At 40.6% G+C, this 15988-nt stretch overlaps 1 pseudogene; it reads left to right on the top strand.

The window, feature by feature from the left end:
- LOC127941387 (uncharacterized) overlaps positions 1-15988 on the top strand; it is a 122841-nt pseudogene that overhangs the window by 31757 nt on the left and 75096 nt on the right.

The raw sequence follows: 15988 nt of genomic DNA, 5'->3' as shown, positions 1-15988 counted from the left end.
GCTTTAACCGGAGTGCAATTACTGTGATGACAGGACAAGACTAGAGGAAATCTAGTGCCTACAGTGAAGTGCCTAAGGGGAAGTGAGCCCACTAGTGGACACCCCGGGAAACAGAGACTAGATAGTGTGACATATTACCCCCTCCTCCACGGAGCAGCTGCCAGATGCTCCACCCGAACCCAAAGGAAAACCAAAGACACAAAGAGACCAGGAGGGAGGTGGAATGGCGGAGGACCAGGGGGAGGGACGGAGGGCCAGATAAAATTGTAAAACAGAGACAAGAGGACCAGGTAGAATGGGGAAACGGAGACAAGACGTCCAGGTAAAATGGGGAAACGGAGACAAGAGAAATGCAACACAAAACAAGGAGTCCAGGAGGGAGGTGGACCAGCGGAGGATCAGGGGGAGGGACGGTTCATAGGAGGAAGACAGACAGAAAAAACAAAACAAAAAAAAAACACAAAAACACAAGTCCAAGAAGGACATCACGTGACGCCCACCAAGGCGGTGCAGAAGACCACCACATCTGTGCGTCCAAACCAGACGCCCCCCAGGGCGGAGCAGAAGATCACCACATCTGTGCGGCCGAACCAGACCCCCCCCAGGGCGAAGCAGAAGACCACCACATCAGTGCGTCCGAACCAGATGCCCCCCAGGGCGGAGCAGAAGACCACCACATCAGTGTGTCCGAACCAGACGCCCCCCAGGGCAGAGCAGAAGACCACCACATCCGTGTGTCCGAACCAGACACCCCCCAGGGCGGAGCAGAAGACCACCACATCTGTGCGTCTGAACCAGACGCCCCCCAGGGCAGAGCAGAAGACCACCAAATCCGTGCTTCCGAACCAGACGCCCCCCAGGGTGGAGCAGAAGACCACCACATCCATTTGTCCGAACCAGACGCCTCCCAGGGCAGAGCAGAAGACCACCACCTCCATGTGGCCGATTAAACAGGAGGATACGTCTGATTGGGCAAGTCTGAAACAAATAATCTGAACAAGTTAAGGGTAGCCTCCATGGCCACAGCAGGATCAGTCGGGTGCTCAGAGAGTTCAACTGAGATGTGACGAGGCTCTGGAAGTTCCGCAGAAGCGAGGAGAGACTCTGGTAAATCATCAGATACATGGAGAGACTCTGGTAGTTCATCAGAGACCTGGAGAGGCTCTGGTAAATCCACAGAGAAATGACGAGACTCTGGTACTCCCATGGTGTTTCCTTGTTCATAAAGATCAATGGTGACTTGCCTTTGTTCATGAAGATCCTGGTGACCTGAATTCTCCCATGAAGAACCCCGGTGACTTGACTCTGTCCTTGAAGATCACCAGTGACTTGACTCTGTCCTTGAAGATCACCAGTGACTTGACTTGACTCTGAAAGGTCAACGGTGACTAGCCTTGACTCTGGAAAGTCCATGGTAACTAGCCCTGACTCTGGAAGGTCAACGGTGACTAGCCCTGATTCTGGAAGGTCAAAAGTGACTAACCCTGACTCTGGAAGGTCAACAGTGACTAACCCTGACTCTAGAGGGTCCACGAGCACCTGACTCGACTCTGGAGGGTCAACCGGAACCTGACCAAACTCTGGAAAATCAATGGGCACCTGACTCGACTCTGGAAGGTCAACAGGAACTAGCCCTGACTCTGGAAGGTCAACAGTGACTAACCCTGACTCTGGAAGGTCGGCGGTGACTGACCCTGACTCTGGAAGGTCAACGGTGACTAACCCTGACTCTGGAGGGTCCATGAGCACCTGACTCGACTCTGGAGGGTCCACGAGCACCTGACTCGACTTTGGAGGGTCAACCGGAACCTGACTCAACTCTGGAAAGTCAACGGGCACCTGACTCGACTCTGGAAGGTCAACAGGAATCTGACTTGATTCAGGAGGATCAACTGGAACGTGACTCGACTCTGGATGGTCAACAGGAGCCTGACTTGACTCTGGATAGTCAACTGGAATCTGACTCAACTTTGGAAGGTCAACAGGAACTAGCCCTGACTCTGGAAGGTCAACGGTGACTAACCCTTAATCTGGAAGGTCGTCGGTGACTAACCCTGACTCTGGAAAGTCAGTGGTGACTAACCCTGACTCTGGAGGGTCCATGAGCACCTGACTCGACTTCGGAGGGTCCACAAGCACCTGACTTGACTTTGGAGGGTCAACCGAAACCTGACTCAACTCTGGAGGGTCAACAGGAACCTGACTCAACTCTGGAGGGTCAACGGGAACCTGACTCAACTCTGGAGGTTCAACAGGAATATGACTCGACTCTGGAAGGTCAACCGGAACCTGACTCAAGTCTGGAGAGTCAACGGGAACCTGACTCACCTCAGGAAAACCCACTGTAGCTGCCATCCTCTGCAGTGGCTCCGGGCTGGCAGCAACCTTGTGCAGTGGCGCTGGGTTGGTGGCCATCTTGTACTGTGGTGCTGGCTCAGTCTCTGGATCGGCAGACATGACGTGAACACTCCTGGGAATCTCTTGGATCTTTGACAGCATGGAGAAATAATCCAAAAACGTCTCAGCGACCATCTTGGGTGTTGGTGCTGAGCTGGCGGCCATTTGCACCGTGGTGCTGGGCTGGTGACCACTTTGTGCTGTGGCGCTGTGCTGGCGTCCATCTTGCCTCGTGGCGCTGGGTTGACGGCCATCTTGTGCAGTGTCGCTGGACCTGCGGCCACCATGGGCAGTGGTGCTAGGCCTGCGGCCATCTTGTGCTGTGGTGTTGGGCTGGCTTCCATCTTGCCTCGTGGTGCTGGGTTGGCGGCCATCCTGTGCAATGGCGCTGGGTCGGCGGCCATTCTGCGCAGCAGTGCTTGGTTGGCACTTGGTTGCGCCTCCTCTCCCCTCTCCTTCCACAATGGGGAGACGGCGGCTCCCATCTGAACCCATGGTCGACGGGGGGCCACAATGGAGGGTGTTGGGCTGGCTTCCATCTTTCCTCGTGGTGCTGGGTCGGTGGCCATTCTGCGCAGCGGTGCTTGGTTGGCACTTGGTTGCGCCTCCTCTCCCCTCTCCTTCCACAATGGGGAGACGGCGGCTCCCATCTGAACCCATGGTCGACGGGGGGCCACAATGGAGAGCGATGCTGGACCTCCTCTCGACCACTCACTCCTGAGCGACCTCCCCTGGTCCCACGGAACATGACCAGGCGGTGTACCTTCAAAACCATTCCTCTCCCGCTCTGTGGCTGGGGAGGAAATATGAACAGACATACCGCTGGATCTCTTTGATGGAGTCCTTCTGTGACGATCGTTGCCCAGAGAGACACAGGGAGAGCAAGAGATCCAATTGCAGGTATTTTATTTATACAGGGTAATCCAAATTGTGGTCAAACAACAGTCCAAGGTCAACACCAAAAATCAGTCCAAAAACAAATGAACAAATAAACAAAAGAGGGAACAGGAAAGGAAAAAGAACGGGAACTCGGAGGACAAGAAAACAAGGAGGAATCTCGGAAGACGAGAAGGCTGAACATACGAATCGAAAGGACTCCATACAAACAAAAGGAAAAGACTGGAATTTATAGGGAGGCTAATGGCTAATGAGTGCCTGCACCTGGTGCAATTAACCGGAGTGCAATTACTGTGATGACAGGACAAGACCAGTGCATGCATTACTCGGGGATATTGGTTTGTTTGAACTCAGACAGGGTGTCAGCCACATTAAAATAAAGTTAACATCTTAAGTCATTTGTGAAATAATGTCTATTAGAGATGCGAACCGTTTAAAACGATTCAGTTTGATTTGGTGAACTGAATGATTGGTTGGCGAACCGGATATACAGACTGCTTTGATTTGAACTCTCTCTCACAACAGACACGGAAGAGAAGAAAATACTGAATAAAGTCGTTGTTTTTGCTATTTTTGGACCAAAATGTATTTTCGATGCTTCAAAAAATTACAACGGACCCTCTGATGTTACATGGACTACTTTGATGATGTTTTTCTTACCTTTCTGGACATGGACAGTATACCGTACACACAGCTTCAATGGAGGGACTGAGAGGTCTCGGACTAAATCTAAAATGTCTTAAACTGTGTTCCGAAGATAAAAAGGAGGTCTTACATGTTTGGAACAGCATAAGGGTGAGTTATTAATGACATAATTTTCATTTTTGGGTGAACTAACCCTTTAATGATCAAAAAACAGTCTGGTTTTAAATTGGAAGTGTTTTTCTGCTTCGCTTTGATAGACCCCTGGCTTACATTAGCTGCACATATATTGCAGAACACTGCATTAGAGGAATCTTTGCAGAAGTAGTCCCACACTTTTCTGCTACAGCGTTCATCTTTTTCAGCCATCTGTGGGGCAGAAAGAGAGACCGAGAAAGAATAAGCATGTGTATTAATAATATCAACATGTATCAATACTCATGTCATCATTAGAATTATAATAATAATAAACAGGGATCTCCTACATAGGCAAAAATTAGAAATATAGAGAAATATATATATATATATATATATATATATATATATATATATATATGTATATATATATATGTATATATATATATATATATATATATATATATATATATATGTATATATATATATATATATATATATATATATATATATATATGTATGTTTTTTTTTTTTTTTGTTTTTTTGTCAAGTAATAGGTATTACCTATTTCCTACTTATATTTAACTATATTATTACAACATTTTCCTGTTATGTCTGTAAAGCTGCTTTGATACAATCTGTAAAAAAGAAGGAAAAAAAACTGTAGTTACTGTAACTACACTATATTTGCTCTCACAGACACATTCACAATGGACCCGTATATCTTCTCCTCTTCTCTTTTTGCAGTCTGAACCAAAACATTGTCATGCGCTGGCGAACGTAAAGTTAGCCTACTGTTACCGGAAGATTACGGAATCAATTCGAAGTTGAATGGTTAACGTTAGTGTCATGAACACACCGCTGTCAATTTTGAGAATAACCACCTTCAAGCAAGTTAATAGCAAGCATTTAAGGGGCCTGCTAAAAAGGCCCCTTAAATGGTATGTTAGCATTATAATAACGTAACAGTTGTTGTTTTTTCGAGGCACGCTGTAAATAACTTCTAGTCATTGACTACACGCGCCCCCCTGCCACAGTTACGCGGTCATTATGTGGGAAACACTGCAGATATATTTAGAATAAGTTAACCCTTTAGGCGCCAGAGGTTTTTTCCTAAAACTTTCGATTTTGACCTCTTAATTTCAAAAGGCTATATCTTAAAATGTATAAAAGATAGAGACTTTCTGTCAATTATAAAAATATTAAGGATGACCCAATGTTTATGTAGGGATTTTATTTTCCCATCTAATTTGCATATTATGACGTTATATGGGGGTGGCCATCTTGAATTATAGAATTTTCATGAAAAGTCACATGTTAAAATGATAAAATGCATCACTTCTTTCCCGCTAAAAAATGTCCCTCACCTTCTGTGTGCTATATTGCAACATACTGAATGCTCAGGTAAATAGTAAGTAGTAAACAAACTGTGTAAATCATTACTAATAAATGGTAGAAACAAACCGAATGTATGTAGCGGTTGGGATTTTCAATTTACTACATGCAGCAGGCACTCTGATTCCATGTATGGGGCACATATATATTATTCATATTACACACAAACACAAGTAGACAAGACCTGTTTAGTTCAAAATCTATGCCCCGTGTCACATCGCCTCTGCTTCTGCTATGAGCAGCGTGGCCAGATCTGCCTCGCGCACGCGCCGAGTGTGCACAGCTCGGACTACTGTCATTGTCATTGCGACTTCCTACCTTGCCTCCTAACTGTTCTATGAATACTTTGACCTCGTCTAACATACCCAGTGGCATTAGACAAAGTCTCCACTACAATACTGTCGCCGCGATTGCGGAGAGGAGCGGTCAGAAAACAAATATACATGTCTAGCGTGGTAAAAATCTCCCGCCTCGTCCCCGCAACAATAACACGCCTGCTAATTTCGCGATGAACACTCGACCCGGCAAACATTGTTCACACCTCTGACATATGGCAAAGGACCATTTATTTACATTGGGCAAAGGATTCACCGTCTGTGCTTGGTGTAGGGCTATACTTTTACTTTCAGTATCCCCGTCATCTTCTGAAGGCAGATATTCCCCTTCAGAATTAGTGTCCGCGAATAGAAGTCCCAACACTTCATTGCGGCTTTAATGAAGCTTTATTGATGCCATTAGATAATAGTAATAATGATAATAATAATAATCTAATACCAATACTCGCTGACGTTGACAATATTGGTCAGATAAAATGGCTCACTCTCACACAAGCTCCGCTTTTATTCGCACTGATTGCGCTCTAGCTCGAAGATTTTGTATAGAAGCATGATGTTTTTTTCAGTCAGAGATGAAGTATTACATGTCTGTTATCTGGTGCAGGGGAGGTCGCATGAAATTTGACACCCTATTTGACAAAATCGGCCGTTTTATTCAGTGCCAGATCTTGTCGAGTAAACTCGACCGTGGCGCCAAGAGGGTTAAACGCTAACGTTATAGTTTGACCTCTTATTAACGTTCGCGCTCTTCCACTGATAAAGATGGTATTAGCTTTGTGGCTAATCTAATATAGCAATGCATTAGCGGCTGTAAGTGATGTTACAGAATATTTAGAAGTGATAATGATAGGACCGTTAGCTAGAACTACCACACTGTTTTACATACAGTGTATGAACTAAATCTACAATCATTTCACATGACGAATGACAGACTCACCGTCAAAAGAGTACATCTCCTTGGCTCGGCTGATAGCTTTCTTCTGTAGTGGATTTCTGACGCCGTTGTCAACTGGGGAGTTGCAGAGCTCCCTCTGGTGGGCAAACTATGCAACACTCATAACATGAGTGAAGCATGAGACTCTGTTTCTCATGTTTCATCGGCCGTTATAAACGCCGATGCCGATTTAAATGCAATTAGCTCATATCGGCCAGTAATATTGGCCTGCCGATTTATCAGTCGGGCTCTATTGAGAAACGGTTCTTCGGCTACAGGTAACAACTCTTTCAGTAATTGTGTGGGTACAGAATCTAATAAACATGTTAAACATGCTAGTCGAATGTTAATCATGCTAGAAGCATGTTAATGACATGTTAGTCATGCTAGAAACATGCTAGCAAACATGCTAATAATGCTAGCAACATGTTAATTATGCTAGAAAAATGCTAGTCATATGCTAATCATGCGAAAAACATGCTAGCGACATGCTAATCAGGCTGGAAACATGCTAGTCGCATGCTAATCATGCTAGAAACATGCTAGCAACATGCTAATCATGCTAGAAACATGCTGGCGACATGCTAGTCGCATGCTAGCGTCAAAAGCTAGCAACATGCTAAAAGAAATATTAAATAAAATATCTTTCATTTGAACTAACCTATCATTCTAACTAATCTATCTATCATTCTTTCTAACTAATAAATCTTTCTTTTAAATAATCTATCAATCTAACTTTAAACTACTTTAAACTTCAAACTACTTTAAACTTCTAACTTTAAACTTCTTCAAACTTTCTGGTCAGGCTTTCTCAAGCCAACTTAAAGGGGGGGGGGGGTGAAATGCTATTTCATGCATACTGAGTTTTTTACACCATTAAAGAGTTTGATTCCCATGATAAACATGGACCTTCCAGTTTGTCACGTTTCGGAAAGTTTTTTTCGAGTATGGGTCTGTGTGACGTTAGATGGAGCGGAATTTCCTTATATGGGTCCTAAGGGCACTTCTCCCGGAAGAGCACGCGCTCCCATAGAGCAGGGCAGAGACATTCACTGATCAAAGCGAGAGAGAAAAATGTCACAAAAGAAGTGTGTTTTTGGTTGCCAGGGCAAGACAACCCTGCACAGATTACCAAAAAAAACAACAGCATTAAGGGACCAGTGGATGGAGTTTATTTTTACAGAGTGTTTTTGTTTGTTACCTGCATATCGAAGATGCTTGTTTTACAAACAAGCCCCAGTTTGACGCCGGATTTGCATATCGTTTATTTCTTAAGGGATAATGCAGTCCCAACGGAAAAGTGTCACGATCGTGTGTTGGAACCGCAGGGGGTGAGTAAAACCGCTTCAAATATCTCTGTGTTGTTAATTTAACTATCGGCGCATAAGCACATCAAGTAAACAACATGCGATGTTGGCATCAAACTGCACTTTACACATGTACACCTTGCTCGTGATTCTTTAGCTCCGCCCACACGTCACGCCTCCAGCCGCTCGTGTTTTTCCGGGAAAAAACGGTACAGACTATCTTTCTCTTATAAGTATAATAAAACTAAAGACTTTTTGGAGTTATGAAGGATGCAGTACTACTCTATGGGTACTCAAGATTAACAGGATATTGAGTGAAAGCGAGCATTTCACCCCCCCCTTTAAAGTTTGTCTCAACAAACTTTTTTTTCTAGTTAAAGTTTTTATTAAGTAGGGGTTATCAACAGAGAATGACAGCAATACTGCAGGGCATCTATCAATCAGTGTTTGAGCTTAATTTAATTTTTATGAAATTACAAATATTTTGAAGCAGAAATACAACATTAACTTCAACTAAAGGTAACCTTGTTTAGTTAAAATGCAACACTCAAGTTTAGTGGATGCTCTGTCTCTGCATGAACACATTTTTTTTTAAGACCCCTACAATAAAAATAGATTTTATGCTCAATTTTACAGTGCATTTTCATTGTATAGTTTAGACTGAGTGTTACAACCAGAGGTAGAATGCTATTATGCTACAGATCAATACTACTAATAAATCTGTTTCCTTTTATTTATTTATTTTAAAGGAGTCTGGCAGTGGGGAAGATGACCACCGATCCCAGCCCAGAAGGTAAGAAAACCTCATTCTGAAACCTTTCTCAATGGAGCCTTGATGTCATAAAAACCTGTAGTTATAAAGTAATACTGAGTCAAAGAAAGCTGCCACAATAATTGTGATGGGTTGTCTCTTACAGAATATCACTCCCTCCTAGGGCTGTGCGATTAATCAAAATTGAATCGAAATCGCGATTTGAAACATTGCGATTTGCTAATCGCAAAAGCCTGCGATGTGGACGTGATATTACTCTGTTCCAGAGCATATGCATGACTTTCAGCCTTCAGTGACAGTCTTTTCTTTGGGAAGTCGTGGCCTAATGGTTAGAGAGTCTGACTCCCAATCGAAAGGTTGTGAGTTCGAGTCCCGGGCCGGCAGGAATTGTGGGTGGGGGGAGTGCATGTACAGTTCTCTCTCCACCTTCAATACCACGACTTAGGTGCCCTTGAGCAAGGCATCGAACCCCCAACTGCTCCCTGGGCGCCGCAGCATAAATGGCTGCCCACTGCTCCGGGTGTGTGTTCACAGTGTGTGTGTGTGTGTGTGTGTGTACACTGCTCTGTGTGTGTGCACTTCGGATGGGTTAAATGCAGAGCACAAATTCTGAGTATGGGTAACCATACTTGGCTGAATGTCACTTCACTTCACTTCACTACTTACCAATAGAGTAAGTAGTGAAGTGCACTATTCCCAATTCAGAAGACCGCACACACAGCCTGTGTCTCTGAATTCTTCTCATACTCGCCCCTCTCTTCCCCACACGGCACGAATCCCACGTCATGGACGAGCCGTTCACACTTGCAGTACTCACGCAGCCCGTTTTGTAATGCTCGGTTATATTCTCACACGGCCCTGCACTGCAAATCTCCACGAGTGCATCTGGCAGTATGGACGAGGCTTGAGGCACATTCGCAACCTGCATCGAGATAGGAGATATCCTATCCTATTTATCTCATTTGGATATTCAGAGGCGCAGTAGTGCACGTTATCACGTCATCATATTTTGACAACATTGATTTGTCAGAAGAAACCAATGCTTTCGTTCCTCTGAGCCAAACAGAAATGATTGTTGACGCGTAGTCCCACCCCCAAGCCCGGATTGGTTCAAGCTGTACCATATTCAACCAATAAGTAGTCTTTTGAACTACTACTTAACATATTGCTTTTGAAATATGAACGAACACAAAGTGAAAGGGAAGTCTGTCGCGAGTGCGTGGATACAAACACAAACTAACACATTTGCATGAGAAAACTCTCTGAAAAAAAAAAAAAAACACGACAGAGAACTTTGACATAAAACAAACCAAAACCAAGGATGAAACAGTAGTACATATCTGATAAAGCACTGGAATTTATGTCTTGTCTTGGGTCGCTAGGCGATGTCCCGGTAAAATCAATTCTGACACATATTACAGCCAACAGATGTTTTATTTATATTATGTCTATTATAATAAAATAATTATAAAAAATATATAGTTCAAGAAGATAGTTTGGACTGTTTTTTTTTCTGTTGCACTCTGAATATTTCTCACTCATTTTGTGTAGTTTGTGAATCTTTTGCACTGCTTTTGCACTGTTTTGTTGAAGACAATTTGTGCAATTGTTTTTACTATTGCCTATGCTGCATAGTTTGTGTCAGGCGCCCCAAAAATGTTCTAGGTCTTTAAGGGTTAATAATTGACTAAAGAAATACAGCTCTTTATTTATATAAAAAATAAATAGTTATGCATTTAGCAGAACTTTTAAAGGTATGCATTTAGCAGATAGGCTATCAATTTTTAACTATCATGTGTTCCCGGGGAATCGAACCCCCAACCTTTGGCTTGATAGCGCAATGCTATAAAAATTGAGCTAAATTCAGTAACTAAGTTAATTCTATAAAATTAGTTATGCTATTATAATCTTGTCTGCTGAAAAAAAAATTATGGAAACTAAAACTTATGATTTATTTATCTTTTTATTTTTTTATTTTTCAGCAGGGTAATGATACTCATACTGTGCTGCACATTATTGACAGTGTTGAGCTGAAGCTTAACTTTTTCCCCATATTGCACAGCCCTGCTCCCTCCCCATGATTTACTTTGCCACAATAATTGTGCTGGGTTGTCTATCACAGAATATTACCCCCCTGCCCCCATTATTTTATTTTGTATCACTGAGCCTCAGATCATATCATAATGTTACAAAAAGTTGTTCTTGGTGTTGTGTGGCAGTTCTGGAGTATAAATCAATCAGTTGTACATTATCAAAACATGCATAATGCTTGATGTATACTCTATATTAATCCGGTCGTTTCAACATATTAATACGTTTTAACTGGAATGGCGATGGATGGATGGCTATATAGATAGATAGACAGACAGACTCTTGCATTATTACATAATGGCAATACATTACTTTAATAGGTTGACAGAGAGTAAAGAATCTTTCACTTTCATGTTGCCATTAAATATATTTTTTTAATTATTTAGCAAAATTTTACCTTAGGTGGTTACAATATTACAAGATCATTTTCTATAAAGATATTATAGCTCTATGGTGTCTCAGATCTGTAGAGCTCAGAAATCAATAACATTCTGTACTAAACTGAGATGTCACTTGCTCTTATCTCACGCACACATCATATTGTTTCTGTGCTGCAAGTTGTGACATTTTAATCAGACATCCTTAAAATGTAAAAGACTAAGAGTATACTTCCATTTTTTGACAGAGTATCAGATGTGATGGGAAGTTCTCATATGTCAATGTAACAGACATTACGTGTGTGTGTGTGTGTGTGTGTGTGTATATATATATATATATATAATGTGTGTGTATATATATATATATATATATATATATATATATATATATATATATATATATATAATAGTGGTCGACCGATATATCACCAAGGCTGATATATCTGCCGATATTTGCATTTTTCAAATATCGCAATCGGCCGATAAGATTTTCTGCTTGGCTGATGCATCTGAGACATCATTATTTTGATGCCACAATAGACCAATAGGCAGCTCCTAAACGTTTGTGCACACTGTCCCTCTTGTTTACTGTCGTTGTTAACAGTTCTGTCTAATACGAAAAGTCTGTCTAATAATCAGTTAGAATGGTTAAACAAAGGAATTAATGTATACAAAAAGTATTAACGATTGCTTTTATAATATTAGTAATAGAAAGTCAAATATTATAAAACTTTCTCATTTGCCATCAGCATTTAGCAAATACGCATGTATATCACTTAAACAAATCTTTGAATGACTAATGAATATTTAATTTCACAGACCTTGCAAACTTAGTCGAATCTAGCTGTCAGATCTTGTGAAGTGTGTTTGTATCCAGCATGATGAAATATTCTCTGTGTGACAGTTGGTCTGTGTGAATTGAATGCTTTAAACTTTAAACTCGTGATTTCAAATTATGCTGTGCTTTATGCATTTGCCTACTTTCATGTTTATGTCACTTTCACTGTGTGCTGTAGGTAAAATGAGTGTTACCTTGGCTTTATTTGAAAAATAAGATTCCCAATGCACACAAACTTCCCAGAATACTGACTGCACTGTTGGTTACACTGTTTACTTACTTTTTAATTATATTTTTTATTAAATTAAATTAAATTAAATTCAATTCAAGTTTATTTGTATAGCGTTTTTTACAATACAAATCGTTACAAAGCTTTATAGAAAATGATGTTTTTTTACTATATTTAGTAGTAGCTTATAAGTGGTGACTGTCAGTTTGTGCGCGTGTGACAGGATTTTTAGAAAAATTAATACAAGATGTAGTCAGTCAGACGATGAACATTATTAATATTATTAATAATTGATAATTATCATATGATGCAGTCACACTTGTAGCAATATTTCTTTTTTATCTATTTATTTGTGAGAAATACTTTGTCATCTGAAGTATATGTATATTTATTTTACACATTTATTTTTTAATCCATTTTAAAATGAATTATACTTTCTTAAAAAAGTTTAATGGGGTCTGAATACTTTCCTTACCCACTGTGTGTCTGTGTGTGTATATATAAATATATAAATATTTATATATATATATATATATATATATATATATATATATATATATATATATAAATATAAATGTGTCTGTGTGTGTATATATAAAAATATAAATATTTATATTTATATATATATATATATATATATATATATATATATATATATATTTATATATTTATATATACACACACAGACACACAGTGGGTACGGAAAGTATTCAGACCCCATTAAACTTTTCACTCTTTGTTATATTGCAGCCATTTGCTAAAAGTTCATTTTCTTTTTCTCATTAATGTACACACAGCACCCCATATTGACACTAAAACACAGAATTGTTGACATTTTTGCACATTTATTAAAAAGAAAAACTTAAATATCACATGGTCCTAAGTATTCAGACCCTTTGCTGTGACACTCATATATTTAACTTAGGTGCTGTCCATTTCTTCTGATCATCCTTGATGGTTCTACACCTTCATAATCAGCTGTGTTTGATTATACTGATTGGACTTGATTAGGAAAGCCACACACCGGTCTATATAAGACCTTACAGCTCACAGTGCATGTCAGAGCAAATGAGAATCATGAGGTCAAAGGTCAAAGAGCTCAGAGATAGAATTCTGGCAAGGCACAGACAGATCTGGCTAAGGTTACAAAAAAATACTGCTGCACTTAAGGTTCCTAAGAGCACAGTGGCCTCCATAATTCTTAAATGGAAGACGTTTGGGATGACCAGAACCTTTCCTAGAGCTGGCCATCTGGCCAAACTGAGCTATCGGGGGAGAAGAGCCTTGGTGTGAGATTTAAAGAAAAACCCAAAGATCACTGTGGCTGAGCTCCAGAGATGCAGTCGGGAGATGGGAGAAAGTTGTAGAAAGTCAACCATCACTGCAGCCCTGTGTGGCCCAATGGAAGCCTCTCCTCATTGCAAGACACATGAAAGCCTGCATGGAGTTTGTTAAAAAAACAGCTGAAGGACTCTGGTCTGATAAGACACAGATAGAACCCTTTGGCCTTAATTCTAAGCAGTTTGTGTGGAGAAAACAAACCAGGCACTGCTCATCACCTGTCCAATACAGTCCCAACAGTGAAGCATGGTGGTGGCAGCATCATGCTTGTGATCAAGAATGAACCAAAATGAAATGAAAACATTTAGCTTTTTATCCGTATATATATATATATATATATATATATATATATATATATATATATATATATATATATATATATATATATATATATATATATATATATATAATTTTGAAGCATTGAAAATACATTTTGGTCCAAAAATAGCCAAAACTATGACTTTATTCAGCACTGTCTTCTCTTCCGTGTCTGTTGTGAGAGAGAGTTCAAAACAAAGCAGTTTGTGATATCTAGTTCACGAACGAATCATTCGATGTAACAGGATCTATTTGAACCAGAACTGAATCATTTTAAACGGTTCACGTCTCCAATATGCATCAATCCACTTAAGCTGTTAGCTTTTTTAATGTGGCGGACACTCCGTTTGAGTTAAAACAAACCACTATCCCGGAGTAATTAATTTACTCAAACAGTACACTGACTGAACTACTGTGAAGAGAGAACTGAAGATGAACACCGAGCCGAGCCAGATGACGAACAAAAGACTGACTCGTTCACGAGTAAAATAAAGCAAACAAACAGAATGCACATTGCCATCCTTTTCTTTCCATGAACTTATATAGGCTATACATTTTCCTTAAAGCATACCATTTTGTCCCAGGGCTTGAGAACCTGTGCCCTAGTTAGGTCCATGCAGAAACTTGTGAACGATGTTTGTTGTGGCGTCACCGTTTAGTGACATCATTGAATGCACCGGGAAATTGTATTGTCAGTGACGGTCACAGCGCCTATTTCTGTTTTGAATTTAGCAATTATTTATTTACAAATTATAAACTCAGATTATGACAAGTAGGGCTGGGTAAAAAAATAAATTTTTCGATTAATCATTTTTTAAAATGTGGTCGATTCAAAATTGATTCTCAAAGGCCATGAATCTATTTTTTCCATATTTATTTCCACAGACATTGAACGTAAGATTGGCGTAAATCTAATTACAAATCTTCTCCACAAGATGTCACCCTCTTATGTGCCTTGTGCGTTGTTAACAACGAGCCTGTCATTCATTTATTCAGTTTAAAGCAGTGGTTCTCAACCCGCGGCCCGTCACAAATTCAAATGCGGCCCACCATATGCTGAACACACACACACAAAACTTTTGCAACTCACTTAAAGAAGTTCAAGAAAATTAAAAACACCATATACTATGCAGCAATCATCCTTAATTGAAGAAATGTGGCAAACATCTCTGAAGAGAACCTCATATTATTAAATTCGAAAGTGCTTTCCATATTTGGGTCAACATAGGCTACATTTGGGAACGCACATTTTCTCCAATGTCATGCGTCAAGTCATGCTCCCGTGCACGTCTTACAGACTGCATCTGTTCAGGCAGTGTGAAGAAGCCCATTGCCAATCGAACCTGTGCAATCCGTCAATAAAGAATATAAAGACAGCTTTGTGCAATGATTCTGGGCAATTGTTTGTTCACATGTTTGTTGCAGAGTGGACCATCAGCGTGCGCTTTCAGAAGTATAAATGGAAGAAGTCCGTGTCAGCACTGGCCATGTCTGCGTCCGGATTGCTCATGCGGAAAGTATAACACATGCTTTACAATCGCAATTTCATTGTGCTGTTACTACGTCGAGCCAAATTTGACAAAATTGTTCAGCTCCCGACAGAATCAGGTGTAGTAGAATTATTTATTTACTTCAATGAATCTAATTGATTAGATATCATAATATTTAGGCTATAATATTATAAATCAGGTTGGTTTGGTGACGTAATGTGCGTGCGGCCCGCGAGACTTGTACTTGGACCATAATGCGGCCCGCTGGAAAAAAAGGTTGAGAACCACTGGCTTAAAAGGTTTCCAGGTGCTTTGTCGACGTTGATGCCACCTTCACATAAAAAGTCAGAGGTAGGGAAGCATTATAGATTTCGTAAGCAAGACTACGACGATAGTGTTGTTGACAAGAAAAAAGCATCTTTCATCTTGCATCAAACTTGTATTTATTTAACATAATTGTATGCATTTGAAAATTAGAGATGGGTTCTGT

This window comes from Carassius gibelio, chromosome A21, assembly GCF_023724105.1.
Source record: "Carassius gibelio isolate Cgi1373 ecotype wild population from Czech Republic chromosome A21, carGib1.2-hapl.c, whole genome shotgun sequence".
Classification (NCBI taxonomy): Eukaryota; Metazoa; Chordata; class Actinopteri; order Cypriniformes; family Cyprinidae; genus Carassius; species Carassius gibelio.
Note: the sequence above shows the minus strand (reverse complement) of the source record. Positions and strands in the feature narration are given on the sequence as shown.